This window comes from Salmo salar, chromosome 13 (genome assembly GCF_965601325.2).
Source record: "Salmo salar chromosome 13, fSalSal1, whole genome shotgun sequence".
Classification (NCBI taxonomy): Eukaryota; Metazoa; Chordata; class Actinopteri; order Salmoniformes; family Salmonidae; genus Salmo; species Salmo salar.
The window spans coordinates 101,787,393-101,801,224 of record NC_138303.1 but is presented as its reverse complement, the minus strand read 5'-3'; positions in this window follow the sequence as shown (position 1 = coordinate 101,801,224).

Here is a 13,832-nt window from a genome sequence, read left to right as displayed (position 1 = left end):
ACATCTCATAAATATTGTAAGCTATATCTTATAAAGCCTATATCATTTATCCAGGACATTTTATTGAAGTTTATGAACCATATTGTTTTCTTCACGTGTTCATGTGAAATGGGAAACTGGGAGGTGCGAAGTCTGAAATCCGACATGTTTGTGTTCAAGTGCTTGTTATTAATGTTGTTAATAATAACGTTGTTAATAATGAAGTTAGCTTGTTTGCTTAACATTGACAATATGGTCAAACTAGCTAGGCCTACATGATCTATAGGCTACCTATTAATAAGGAAGTTGTCAAAAACTGATCTGTCAACTTTTGGTTGAAAAGGTGAAAGGTAAGTGGTAAAAATTCACAACTCGGCCCCAAAAATTATTCACTTGCAATTCCGACGTGGAGTATAGATAACTCCGATAGCATGTGAACACGGGCGAGAATGAAACGCATGAGTGGGATCGGCTTTGACGGTTTGGTTCTTATTCAACCTGTAGGCGTATGGTACAGATTACTTTTCTCAGGATTATATTTTATTACAAAAAATGTTATATATATTTTTTGTTTGTTTATTTAACCTTCATTTAACTAGGCAAATCAGTTAAGAAAAAATGGAATTTACAATGATGGCCTACCAAAAGGCAAAAGGCCTCCTGGGATTAAAAATACAAAATTAAATAAAAATATAGGACAAAACACACATCACAACAAGCGAGACACCACAACACTACACAAAGAGAGACCTAAGACAACAACATAGTATGGCAGCAGCACATGACGACAAAATGGTAGCAACACACCATGGCAGCTGCACAAAACATGGTACAGACATTATTGGGCACAGGTAATTTACAGTGCCTTCATAAAGTATTCATACCCCTTGACTTATTCCACATTTTGTTGTGTTACAGCCTGAATTCAAAAGGGATAAAATTCACCCATCTACACACAATATCCCATAATGACAAAGTGAAAACATGTTTTTAGAAATGTCAGCAAATGTATTTAAAATTAAATATAGAAATATCTCATTTACATAAGTGTTCACACCCCTGAGTCAATACATGTTAGAATCACATTTGGCAGCGATTACTGCTGTGAGTCTTTCTGGGTAAGTCTCGAAGAGCTTTGCACACCTGGATTGTACAATATTTGTACTTTTTTTTTAAATTCTTCAAGCTCTGTCAAGTTGGTTGTTGATCATTGCTAGACAGCCATTTTCAAGTCTTTTCATAGATTTTCATGCCGTTTTTAAGTCAAAACTATAACTAGGCCACTCAGGAACATTCAGTGTCGTCTTGGTAAGCAACTCCAGTGTATATTTCACCTTGTGTTTTAGGTTATTGTCCTGCTGAAAGGTGGATTTGTCTCCCAGTGTCTGTTGGAAAGCAGACTGAACCAGATTTCCTCTAGGATTTGGCCTGTACTTAGCTCCATTCTGTTTCTTTTTATCCTAGAAACTCCCTAGTCCTTGCCGATGGCAAACATACCCACAACATGATGCAGCCACCACCATGCATGAAAATATGAAGAGTGGTACTCAGTGATGTTTTGTGTTGGATTTGCTGCCAAATATAATGCTTTGTATTCGTCTGTCTTATGTAACCATACCAAACATAACATATCATATTAATTTGAATGTCCCGGATTTACATTTACTATGTTACATCTAGTCTATGTACAGGCTTTATTCTTTTCACTCTGTAATTTAGGTTAGTACTGTGGAGTAACTACAATGTTGTTGATCCTTCTTCAGTTTTCTCCTATCAGAGCCATTAAACTCTGTAATGGTTTAAAAGTCACCATTGGCCTCACGGTGAAATCCCTAAGCGGTTTCCTTCCTCTCTGGGCAGCTGTATCTTTTTAGTGACTGGGTGTATTGATACACCATCCGAAGTGTAATTAATAACTTCACCATGCTCAAAGGGATATTCAATGTCAACATTTATTTTACCCATCTACCAATAGGTGCCCTTCTTTGTGAGGCATTGGAAAACCTCCCTGGTCTTTGTGGTTGAATCTGTGTTTGAAATGTACTGCTCGACTTATGGAATGTACAGATAATTGTATAGGTGCGGTACAGAAAGGAGGTAGTCATTTAAAAATTAATTTTAAACACTATTATAGCTCAGAGAGTGAGTCCATGCAACTTATTATGTATTATAAAGCAAATCTTTACTCATTCACTTTTTTATGCTTCCCATAACAAAGGGGTTGAATACTCAAGACATTTCAGCTTTTCATTTTCTATTAATTTGTAAAAATGTCTAAAAACACAATTCCACTAGTGACCCAAAATCTAAATGTAATCCATTTTAAATACAGTCAGTAACACAACAAAATGCGGAATAAGTCCAAGGGTGTGAATACTTTCTGAAGGCGCTGTATAATTTAATGTCAATAACCTGTCAATAGTTTTCAGTTAAATAAAGGTTAAATTAAAAATGTAAATAAAAATGGTTGCCATGGTCAGCAGCCTGTGAACAAACATCATGTGGGGATCTTATCACACCTTTTTATTATTTATTAAACCTTTATTTAACTAGGCAAGTCAGTTAACACATTCTTATTTACAATGACGGCCTAGCAAAAGGCAAAAGGCCTCATGCGGGGATGAGCTGGGAATAAAAAATAATTAAATAAAAATATAGGACAAAACACACATCACGACAAGAGAGACACTACAACACTACATAAAGAGAGACCTAAGACGACAACATAGCATGGAAGCAACACATGACAACACAGCATGGTAGAAACACAACATGACAACAACATGGTAGAAACACAACATGGCAGCAGCACAACATGGTAGCAGGACAAAACCTGACCACATCTCCATCCTCTAATAATGCATGATGTTGTGTGCTCGGATGTAACAGGATGCACTAAAGGTCAGTCTCAGAATGCAAATGGCTTATAGGCAAATAATGTCCAAAGTGATAGCTTCATCTCCACAAGATTCAAACAGGTTTTTGCACGTTGGTTCCTCAACAGCGATACAAGATGGCGTAGCAGTGCAGATATGTTTTGTTCATCCTCTCGTGTACTTTTGTATTTTTCGTCCTTTTTTGTATATATTTCAATTTTATTTTCAATCTCTTTTCCATTTGAATTCAATTATACCTTCCGGTAACCTGCCTCACCCAATGTGATACGGAACCGCTATTATTTTTGTATTTTTTAGACCTTATAGCCAGAACCACCTAGCCATCAGAAGCTAACCAGCTAATTAGCTACAAGCTATTTAGTCATTATTAGCCAATGCTAGCGGCCTTTACCTTCTGCACAGATACCAGACCTTTTTTTAGCCTGGACAATAATCGCCAGCCTACCAGTATCGGACTGTTTCTCCACTACAACGGTGGATTCCTGCCGTAAACCCTGGATCATTACTCCTGATCTTCACAGCTAGCTAGCTGCCACCGAGTGACCCAGTACCGAAGCTATCCTTGAGGCCCACCTCCCGGCCTACTCAGTTGTTCACCCGGACTCCTCCCAAACACGGCTAGAATCCACTACTCCACCGGATCCTTGCCGTAAGCTCTGGACCTTGGCACTGGATCATCGCTGCTAGCTAGCTGCTACCGAGTGGCTATAGTGGCTAACCCCCCTGCCCCGAAGCTAGCACCAGTTAGCCGTGAGCCAGGCGCATCTCCCGGCTAGCAAACTAAATTACTACAACTACAATAGCTCTTTCGCCATCTGGCTTGGATCCTTTGTCGACACGGCGCCCCGCCGCTCCACCACGACTGGTCTGCCAACGAATACTCCATCCGCTGTGCCTTCAACCGGCCTCCGTCAGACGTCGGCGCAGACGCTTCTACTAGCCCTGGGCTGCTAACGTTAAACGCTGTGTCTCCCGCGTGCTGGCGTAGTAGCAACTACTCCGCTGCTTCCCTGTTCCATCTATTGCTGTCCCCTGGACCTTATGATCACTTCACTACATAGCTGATGCCTGCTGGACTGTCCATTAATCACGGTACTCCATTCTGTTTATTTTTGTTTATCTGTCATCCCCAGCTGCGAACTCAGGCTCTGTGTGTAGTATACCGACCCTCTCTGCCCATTCATTGCCATTTTACTTGTTCTTGTTGTTTTATCTGATTAGCTGTTGTTGTCTTACCAGTTGTTGTCTTAGCTAGCTCTCCCAATCAACACCTGTGATTGCTTTATGCCTCGCTTTATGTCTCTCTCAAATGTCAATATGCCTTGTATACTGTGGTTTAGATTAGTTATCATTGTTTTAGTTTACAATGGAGCCCCTAGTTCCACTCATCATACCTCTGATACATCCTTTGTCCCACCTCCCACACATGCGGTGACCTCACCCATTATAACCAGCATGTCCAGAGATGCAACCTCTCTTATCATCACTCAGTGCCTGGGCTTACCTTCGCTGTACCCGCACCCCACCATACCCCTGTCTGTACATTATGCCCTGAATCTATTCTACCACACCCAGAAATCTGCTCCTTTTATTCTTTGTCCCAAAAGCTCTAGACGAACAGTTTTGATAGCCTTTAGCCATACCCTCATCCTACTCCTCCTATGTTCCTCAGGTGATGTGGAGGTAAACCAGGCCCTGCATGTCCTCAGGCACCCTCATTTGTTGACTTCTGTGATCGAAAAAGCCTTGGTTTCATGCATGTTAACATTTACATTTACATTTTAGTCATTTAGCAGACGCTCTTATCCAGAGTGACTTACAGTAGTGAATGCATACATTTCATACATTTTTTTTTTTTTTTCCTGTGCTGGCCCCCCGTGGGAATCGAACCCACAACCCTGGCGTTGCAAACACCATGCTCTACCAACTGAGCTACATCAGAAGCCTCCTCCCTAAGTTTGTTTTACTCACTGCTTTAGCACACTCCGCCAACCCTGATGTCTTTGCCGTGTCTGAATCCTGGTTTAGGAAGGCCACCAAAAATTCTGAGATTTCCATACCCAACTACAACATTTTCCATCAAGATAGAACTGCCAAAGGGGGAGGAGTTGCAATCCACTGCAGAGATAGCCTGCAAAGTTCTGTCATACTTTCCAGGTCTATACCCAAACAGTTCAAACTTCTAATTTTAAAAATGTATCTCTCCAGAAATAGTCTCACTGTTTCCGCCTGTTACCAACCCCCCTCTGCTCCCAGCTGTGCCCTGGACACCATATGTGAATTGATTGCTCCCCATCTAGCTGCAGAGTTCGTTCTGTTAGGTGACCTAAACTGGGATATGCTTAAAACCTGTTGGGGCTAGGGGGCAGTATTTGCATGGCCGGATAAAAAACGTACCCGATTTAAACTGGTTACTACTCTTGCCCAGAAAAGAGAATATGCAAGTGATTAGCAGATTTGGATAGAAAACACTCTAAAGTTTCTAAAACTGTTTGAATGGTGTCTGTGAGTATAACAGAACTCATATGGCAGGCCAAAACCTGAAAAGATTCCATGCAGGAAGTGCCCTGTCTGACAATTTGTTGTCCTTCTGTTGCATCTCTATCGACATTACAGCATCTGTGCTGTTACGTGACACTTTCTAAGGCTTCCATTGGCTCTCTAAAGCGTTCAGAAAGCGGAATGACGTGTCTCCTGTCTCTGGGCAAAGTACAGCAGCAGAGTTTGTAAGTGGCCTGCCTGGGGACAGTGAGACTGAGATGCGCGGTCACGAGACTTCTCAATTTTTTTCTTTCAATCTTTGAATGAATACATTGTCCGGTTGGAATATTATCGCTATTTTACGAGAAAAATAGCATAAACATTTCTTTTAAACAGCATTTGACATGCTTCTAAGTATGGTAATGGAATATTTTGAATTTTTTGGTCACGAAATGCGCTCGCGCGTCACCCTTCGGATAGTGACCTTAACGCATGAACAAAACGGAGGTATTTGGATATAACTATGGATTATTTGGAACCAAAACAACATTTGTTGTTGAAGTACAAGTCCTGGGAGTGCATTCTGACGAAGAATAGCAAAGGTAATCCAATTTTTCTTATAGTAAATCTGAGTTTGGTGAGGGCCCAACTTGGTGGGTGTCAAATTAGCTAGCCGTGATGGCCGGGCTATCTACTCAGAATATTACAAAATGTGCTTTCGCCGAAAAGCTATTTTAAAATCTGACACCGCGATTGCATAAAGGAGTTCTGTATCTATAATTCTTAAAATAATTTATGTATTTTGTGAACGTTAATCGTGAGTAATTAAGTAAATTCACCGGAAGTTTGCGGTGGGTATGCTAGTTCTGAACATCACATGCTAATGTAAAAAGCTGTTTTTTGATATAAATATGAACTTGATTGAACAAAACATGCATGTATTGTATAACATAATGTCCTAGGAGTGTCATCTGATGAAGATCATCAAAGGTTAGTGCTGCATTTAGCTGTGGTTTTGGTTTTTGTGACATATATGCTTGCTTTGAAAATGGCTGTGTGATTATTTTTGTTAGGGTACTCTCTTGACATAATCTAATGTTTTGCTTTCGCTGTAAAGCCTTTTTGAAATTGGACAGTGTGGTTAGATTAACGAGAGTCTTGTCTTTAAAATGGTGTAAAATAGTCATATGTTTGAGAAATTGAAGTTATAGCATTTATGAGGTATTTGTATTTCGCGCCACACGATTCCACTGGCTGTTGACTTGCGTCCCACCTTGCCCAGGGAGGTTAACACCCCGGCAGTCCTACAATCTAAGCTAGATTCCCTCAATCTCACACAAATCATCAAGGAACCCACCAGGTACAACCCTAAATCCGTAAACATGGGCACCCTCATGGACATTATCCTGACCAACTTGCCCTCCAAATACACCTCTGCTGTTTTCAATCAGGATATCCGCAGTCACTGCCTCATTGCCTGAATCAGCTATGGGTCCGCGGTCAAACGACTACCCCTCATCACTGTCAAATGCTCCCTAAAACACTTCTGCGAGCAGGCCTTTCTAATCGGCCCGGGTATCCTGGAAAGATATTGACCTCATCCCGTCAGTCGAGGATGCCTGGTCGTTTTTTAAAAGTAACTTCATCACCATCTTAAATAAGTATGCCCCTTTCAAAAAATACAGAACTAAGAACAGATATAGCCCTTGGTTCACCCCAGACCTGACTGCCCTTGACCAGCACAAAAACATTCTGTGGCGGACTGCAATAGCATCGAATAGTCTCCACGACATGCAACTGTTCAGGGAAGTCAGGAACCAATACACACAGTCAGTCAGGAAAGCAAAGGCTAGCTTTTTCAAGCAGAAATTTGCTTCCTGTAACTCCAAAAAGTTTGGGGACACTGTAAGGTCCATGGAGAACAAGAGCACCTCCTCCCAGCTGCCCACTGCACTGAAGCTAGGTAACACGGTCACCACCGATAAATCCTGGCCCGAGCCTCCCCAGCATCTCCTTCACCCAAATCCAGATAGCAGATGTTCTGAAAGAGCTGCAAAACCTGGACCCGTACAAATCAACTGGGATAGACAATCTGGACCCTCTCTTTCTAAATCTATCCGCAGCCATGGTTGCAACCCCTATTACCAGCCTGTTCAACCTCTCTTTCGTATTGTCCGAGATCCCTAAAGATTGGAAAGCTGCTGCGGTCATCCCCCTCTTCAAAGGGGGTGACACTCTAGACCCAAACTGCTATAGACCTATATCTATCCTGCCTCTCTAAAGTCTTCGAAAGCCAAGTTAATAAACAGATCACTGACCATTTCGTACCATCCCACCGTACCTTCTCCGCTGTGCAATCCGGTTTCCGAGCCGGTCACGGGTGCACCTCAGCCGCACTCAAGGTACTAAACGATATCATAACCGCCATCGATAAGAGACAGTACTGTGCAGCCGTCCTCATCGACCTGGCCAAGGCTTTCGACTCTGTCAATCATCGTATTCTTATCGGCAGACTCAATAGCCTTGGTTTCTCTAATGACTGCCTCGCCTGGTTCACCAACTACTTTGCAGACAGAGTTCAGTGTGTCAAATCGGAGGGCATGTTGTCCGGACCTCTGGCAGTCTCTATGGGGGTACCACAGGGTTCAATTCTCGGGCCGACTCTTTTCTCTGTATATATCAGTGATGTCGCTGATCCACCTCTATGCAGACGACACCATTCTGTATAATTCTGGCCCTTCCTTGAACACTGTGCTAACTAACCTCCAAACGAGCTTCAGTGCCATACAACACTCCTTCCGTGGCCTCCAACTGCTCTTAAACGCTAGTAAAACCAAATGCATGCTTTTCAACCGTTTGCTGCCAGCACCCGCCCGCCCGACTAGTATCACCACCCTGGATGATTCTGAACTAGAATATGTGGACAACTATAAATATCTAGGAGTCTGGCTAGACTGTAAACTCTCCTTCCAGACTCATATTAAACATCTCCAATCCAAAATCAAATCTAGAATCGGCTTTCTATTTCACAACAAAGCCTTCTTCACTCACGCCGCCAAACTTACCCTGGTAAAACTGACTATCCTGCCGATACTCGACTTCGGCGATGTCATCTACAAAATAGCTTCCAATACTCTACTCAGCAAACTGGATGTAGTCTATCACAGTGCCATCCGTTTTGTTACCAAATCACCTTATACCACCCACCACTGCGACCTATATGCTCTAGTCGGCTGGCCCTCGCTACATCTTCGTCGCAAGACCCACTGGCTCCAGGTCATCTATAAGTCTATGCTAGGTAAAGCTCCGCCTTATCTCAGTTCACTGGTCACAATAACAACACCCACCCATAGCACACGTTCTAGCAGGTATATCTCACTGATCATCCCCAAAGCCAACACCTAATGTGGCCGCCTTTCCTTCCAGTTCTCTGCTGCCAGTGACTGGAACGAATTGCAAATATCGCTGAAGCTGGAGACTTTTATTTCCCTCACCAACTTTAAACATCAGCTATCTGAGCAGCTAACCGATCGCTGCAGCTGTACATAGTCCATCTGTAAATAGCCCACCCAATCTACCTACCTCATCCCCATACTGTTTTCATTTACTTTTCTGCTCTTTTGCACACCAGTATCTCTACTTGCACATTATCATCTGCTCATTTATCACTCCAGTGTTAATCTGCTAAATTGTAATTCTTCGCTACTATGGCCTATTTATTGCCTACCACCTCATGCCTATTGCACAAACTGTATATCGACTTTCTTTTTTTCTACTGTGTCATTGACTTGTTTATTGTGTTATTGGCTTGTTTATTATTTATTCTATGTGTAACTCTGTGTTGTTGTCTGCGTCACACTGCTTTGCTTTATCTTGGCCAGGTCGCAGTTGTAAATGAGAACTTGTTCTCAACTAGCCTACCTGGTTAAATAAAGGGGAAATAAATAAAATAAAATAAATACAATGCTGCCATCTAGGTGTACCACTGAAAACTGTAATGATGAGACTTCCATCTACTGGACATCATTGAATAATAGAGTGTCCGGATCCCCAATGGCTGCCAGTGTGGCCTGGTCGTGCTGCTGCTCCAGTTTCAACTGTTCTGCCTGCGGCTAGGGAACCCTGACCTGTTCACCGGACGTGAAACCTGTCCCAGACCTGCTGTTTTCAACTCTCTAGAGACAGCAGGAGCGGTAGAGATACTTTGAATGATCGGCTATGAAAAGCAAACTGACATTTACTCCTGAGGTTCTGACCTGTTGCACCCTCGACAACCACTGTGATTATTATTATTTGACTCTGCTGGTCATCTATGAACATCTTGGCCATGTTCTGTTATAATCTCCACCTGGCACAGCCAGAAGAGGACTGGCCACCCCTCATAGCCTGGTTCTTCTCTAGGTTTCTTCCTAGGTTCTGGCCTTTCTAGGGAGTTTTTCCTAGTCACCATGCTTCTACACCTGCATTGCTTGCTGTTTGAGGTTTTAGGCTGGGTTTCTGTACAGCACTTTGTGACATCAGCTGATGTAAGAAGGGCTTTAGAAATACATTTGATTGATTGATTGATAAACTTGTAACCCCACTTTTGAAAAAATGGCCTCCTACTGGAGAGCTCTTTTTTGTCTACACCCATTCAGCATCTTTCACACGCTCTTAAGCCTTTGCCCCACCCATCTCTTTAAGGATTCACATGTGAGGCCATGTGCTAAACAGAGTGAAGTGTAGTAAACAACCAAAGATTTTCAGACTTAAAGTGATGAAAGTAGTAGCCTACAATAAGAAAAAATACCAGGTAAAAAGACACTTTAATTAGTCCTTAGCCTTTATCCTAATCTGAATTTGATGCAGGTGATGTTGTTGTTCACATTACTGTCTTTGGTAAAAACACACTGTATCAAATAAAATCAATGTTTATTTGTCACATGCACAGGATACAGAAGGTGTAAACAGTCAAGTGGAATGGTTACTTGCATATGTGCATAGTAGCAATATCAAAAACAGAATGTGTCCAGATAAAAATATTAGATGACGCTTACCCAGACACACTTGTCTAAATTGATGGATCATGTGAAATAAATGCTTTAACCCCCAGCCACATCTACCTAAGTGAATGGCTCTACAGAAGGTGTAAATGGTACAGTGAAATGGTTACTTAAAAATTCTTTACAAAAACTGCCAGTAGAGAAAGAACAAAATAATATACAGTATGTACAATAACAATAACGATATCATTGATACTGGTGGTAGACAAGGTAGTTATACTGTATGCATACAATAAGCGGTAAAGTGGCTGACCAGCAGGATAAAACAATACATAGTAGCAGCAACAATGTATGACGTGTGTGTGTGTTGGGAGTGAGTCATGTGAATGTGCGTAGAGACAATGCAGATAGTCCGGGTGACTGGGAACTTGCCCCTGGTGATGAACTGGTCCGTTCTCACCATGCATGAACAAGGGAATCTATATTCGGAGAGCCTGTTTCTGTCCTGCCCTTGACTTTTGTGCAGGGCATGTGATGTCCATGGCCTCTTCGTTGCAAAACTCCCTGATCTTCTCAAAAAGATAAGTTTGTCTAGTTGTGTCCAGTCCAGGTGGTGCTTGTGCAGGCAGATCGTCTATGGGAGGAAGGACGTCAGTGTTGCGCAGTAGCTGAAACCTGGTCCTGACGGAGTCCGAAGGCTCCTTGACAACAACAACACTAGGCTCCAGAGCACCGACGCTGTAAAACAGGAAAATGGACCACAAACTAGAGAAGACATTACAACCTTGCATAACATCAGTTGACCTCCCAAGTTTAGATAATAAGAATAATCTCATACAATGCAATGAAAATTATATTCACGTGAAGTGCTGGTATTGCTTGATCTGTGGCAGCAGCCGGAAGTACGGAGTCAGGGGTTGTTGTCAGCCATAGCTTTCCACCAGCACCGTACCATCCTCCAGTCCAACCAGCTGTGGGACGTTGACCCCTGTCACAGTGCTGTCCTTCACCGCACCCGCAATCTTGCCACAGATACCTGAAGGAAGACAGCCTGACTACCAGTACCTCTGAAAAATACACAAATAATGTGAGATAAGTAAAAGTAGTGCCAATCATGTTGGAGGTAAATGAAATAATCAAAAGATGTGTTATTTATGCTTTACATACCAAGTGTTGCCATCGATTCCTTATAGAGACGCCACACCTCTGCTTTTGTCACATGAGATGGCAGCAGCTTTCCACCAAAGTGTTTGTGTCCCATGTGGCATGCTGGTAATACTATTTATTGCATTATCTTCTGCATAGTTGTTGATTAAGTTCACAACTCGCTGCATATCCTCATGCTTCAGTTGTAACCTGTCCTTGTTTGGGCCGGCTCTCTTTTTGATGGGAGGCATTAGATCATTCTCCTTGGATGTCTGGCGGAGGAGAGTCAGGCGTGTTCTACTGATGCTGAAAGACACGTTCCAGATACAAATATTTTTGCATTATTATACAATAGATTGCTGTAATCACCGCCAATCTAGAAGAAAAAGAAACGCACACCTATTAAGGAGAGGTGCTGGCCCACGGAGTAGAAAACTTGAAAATAAGGGAGGGCCGCACACTCTAGGAGCTCAGATGCAAAAATGTAATATCCAACGTTTCGACAGCCAAGCTCATCATACCCTGATGAAGACAGCTTGGCTGTCGAAACATTGGATATGACATTTTTGCATCTGAGCTCCTAGAGTGTGCGGCTCTCCCTTATTTTCATGTAATCACCGCCAGACACACCTGGCTAGCTTGATGGGTCATGTAATCATCTGGCTAAGGGGAGTATTTTGTTTAGACATCTAGCTAGCTAGATAGGGCAGAGCACACGTCCCATAGAGCGGCGCACAATTGGCCCAGCGTCGCCCAGGTTTCGCCGGTGTAGGCCGTCATTGTAAATAAGAATTTGTTCTTAACTGACTTGCCTCATTAAATAAAGGTTAAATAAAATAAATAAATAAAATAAAAGCTAGATAGCTAGCTAAACAATTAACAAGTACTAGCAATACAATAGAGTACAAGCAATACAAACCGATTGCCAAGGTAAAGCTACCCAACTAGGTTAAATGTTAGTTAGCTAGCTAACATTAGGCTATAACTAGCAATGCAAATGGTTTCTAAGATACAAATAATTTAATGAGACATAGTGGGCAGAACAAGCAAGGAGGTGTGCAGAGCCATGCACGAGCTAGCAAGATCCTATTGGCGCGTTAGAGCATACATCTGCATATTTCCATTGGGGAACGTCTACTCTGTGAAGTGTGCGTGTGCAATAACTCAATTTGCCTTTGCACTCCTTCTCAACAAAGCAATTTAAAAAAAACTTTGCCAAAGTCTACACAACTTAGTCCACTCTGTTCATAACAGATTGTAGTACTGGGAACAGAAAACTGTATTGAGATCAAATGTTTCATTGATGAATAAATTAGCAGAATGTCGGCCAAAATCCATCTCCTTCCATCTTAACCCACTGCCGGCCACTGGACTTCCTCTCACTGCCATATTTGGTAGTGAGTGGAAATGCAAACCGGATGCTTCACATTTATTCATCCAGTGAAATATCTGTCTCACTGTTCTAACTGGGACTCTGAGTCTTTTAAGTGATTTCACATGCTACACCACCGCCATTGAACGCAGTGCAGAGCACACTCTTAGAAAAAAAGGTTATTTACGGAACCAAAAAGGGTTCTATCGTTTGCTTCATATATGGAACCCCTAAAAGTTCTGTATAGTATAATTTTATAGTGTCTTTGATAAGATCCCTAGAGGTTCTTCACTGACCCAAAATGGTTCCATATAGAACCCTGCATGGTGCCATTTATGAATTATTGCTGCTAATATTAAATAGCAAAAATAAACAATTAAATAATGGACAAAAGATTCCATTCTCTACCCCTCCAAACAGCAGACCTCGCACATACAGTTGAGACGAGCACTGGTTCAAGCTGCATGCATCGCCCCTGGATCAAGAGCATGTTGTGGAGTTTAGAGCCTTGCTCAAGGGCCCAACAGTAGGGGAATGTTTTGAGGATGTGATCCCAGCAGCCCTCCAGTTGTCAGATCAATTCTGCCCAATTTTTCTTTACAGCACCTGATCTAGGATTCCAACCGGCCACCTTTCAGCCACAGTAATTAATGGGATTGGTGTCCCTATACCAGGACGGTTGTTGCTCAATATGCGATAATGTGACTAGAAAACGTTGTATACAACAGCCAACTTTCCGGGATATAGACATGTCTTATATGGGAAGAAAGCTTAAATTCTTGTTAATCTAACTGCAGTGTCCAATTTACAATAGCTATTACAGAATAAAATATCATGCTATTGTTTGAGAATAGTGCACAACAACAAAACACTTATCACGGCAACTGGTTTGATACATTCACCTCTGAAGGTAAATAATGTACTTACAGGCAGCACTGTCCCCCAGGCTGTGCGCCACTCCCAAGACAACAGCAA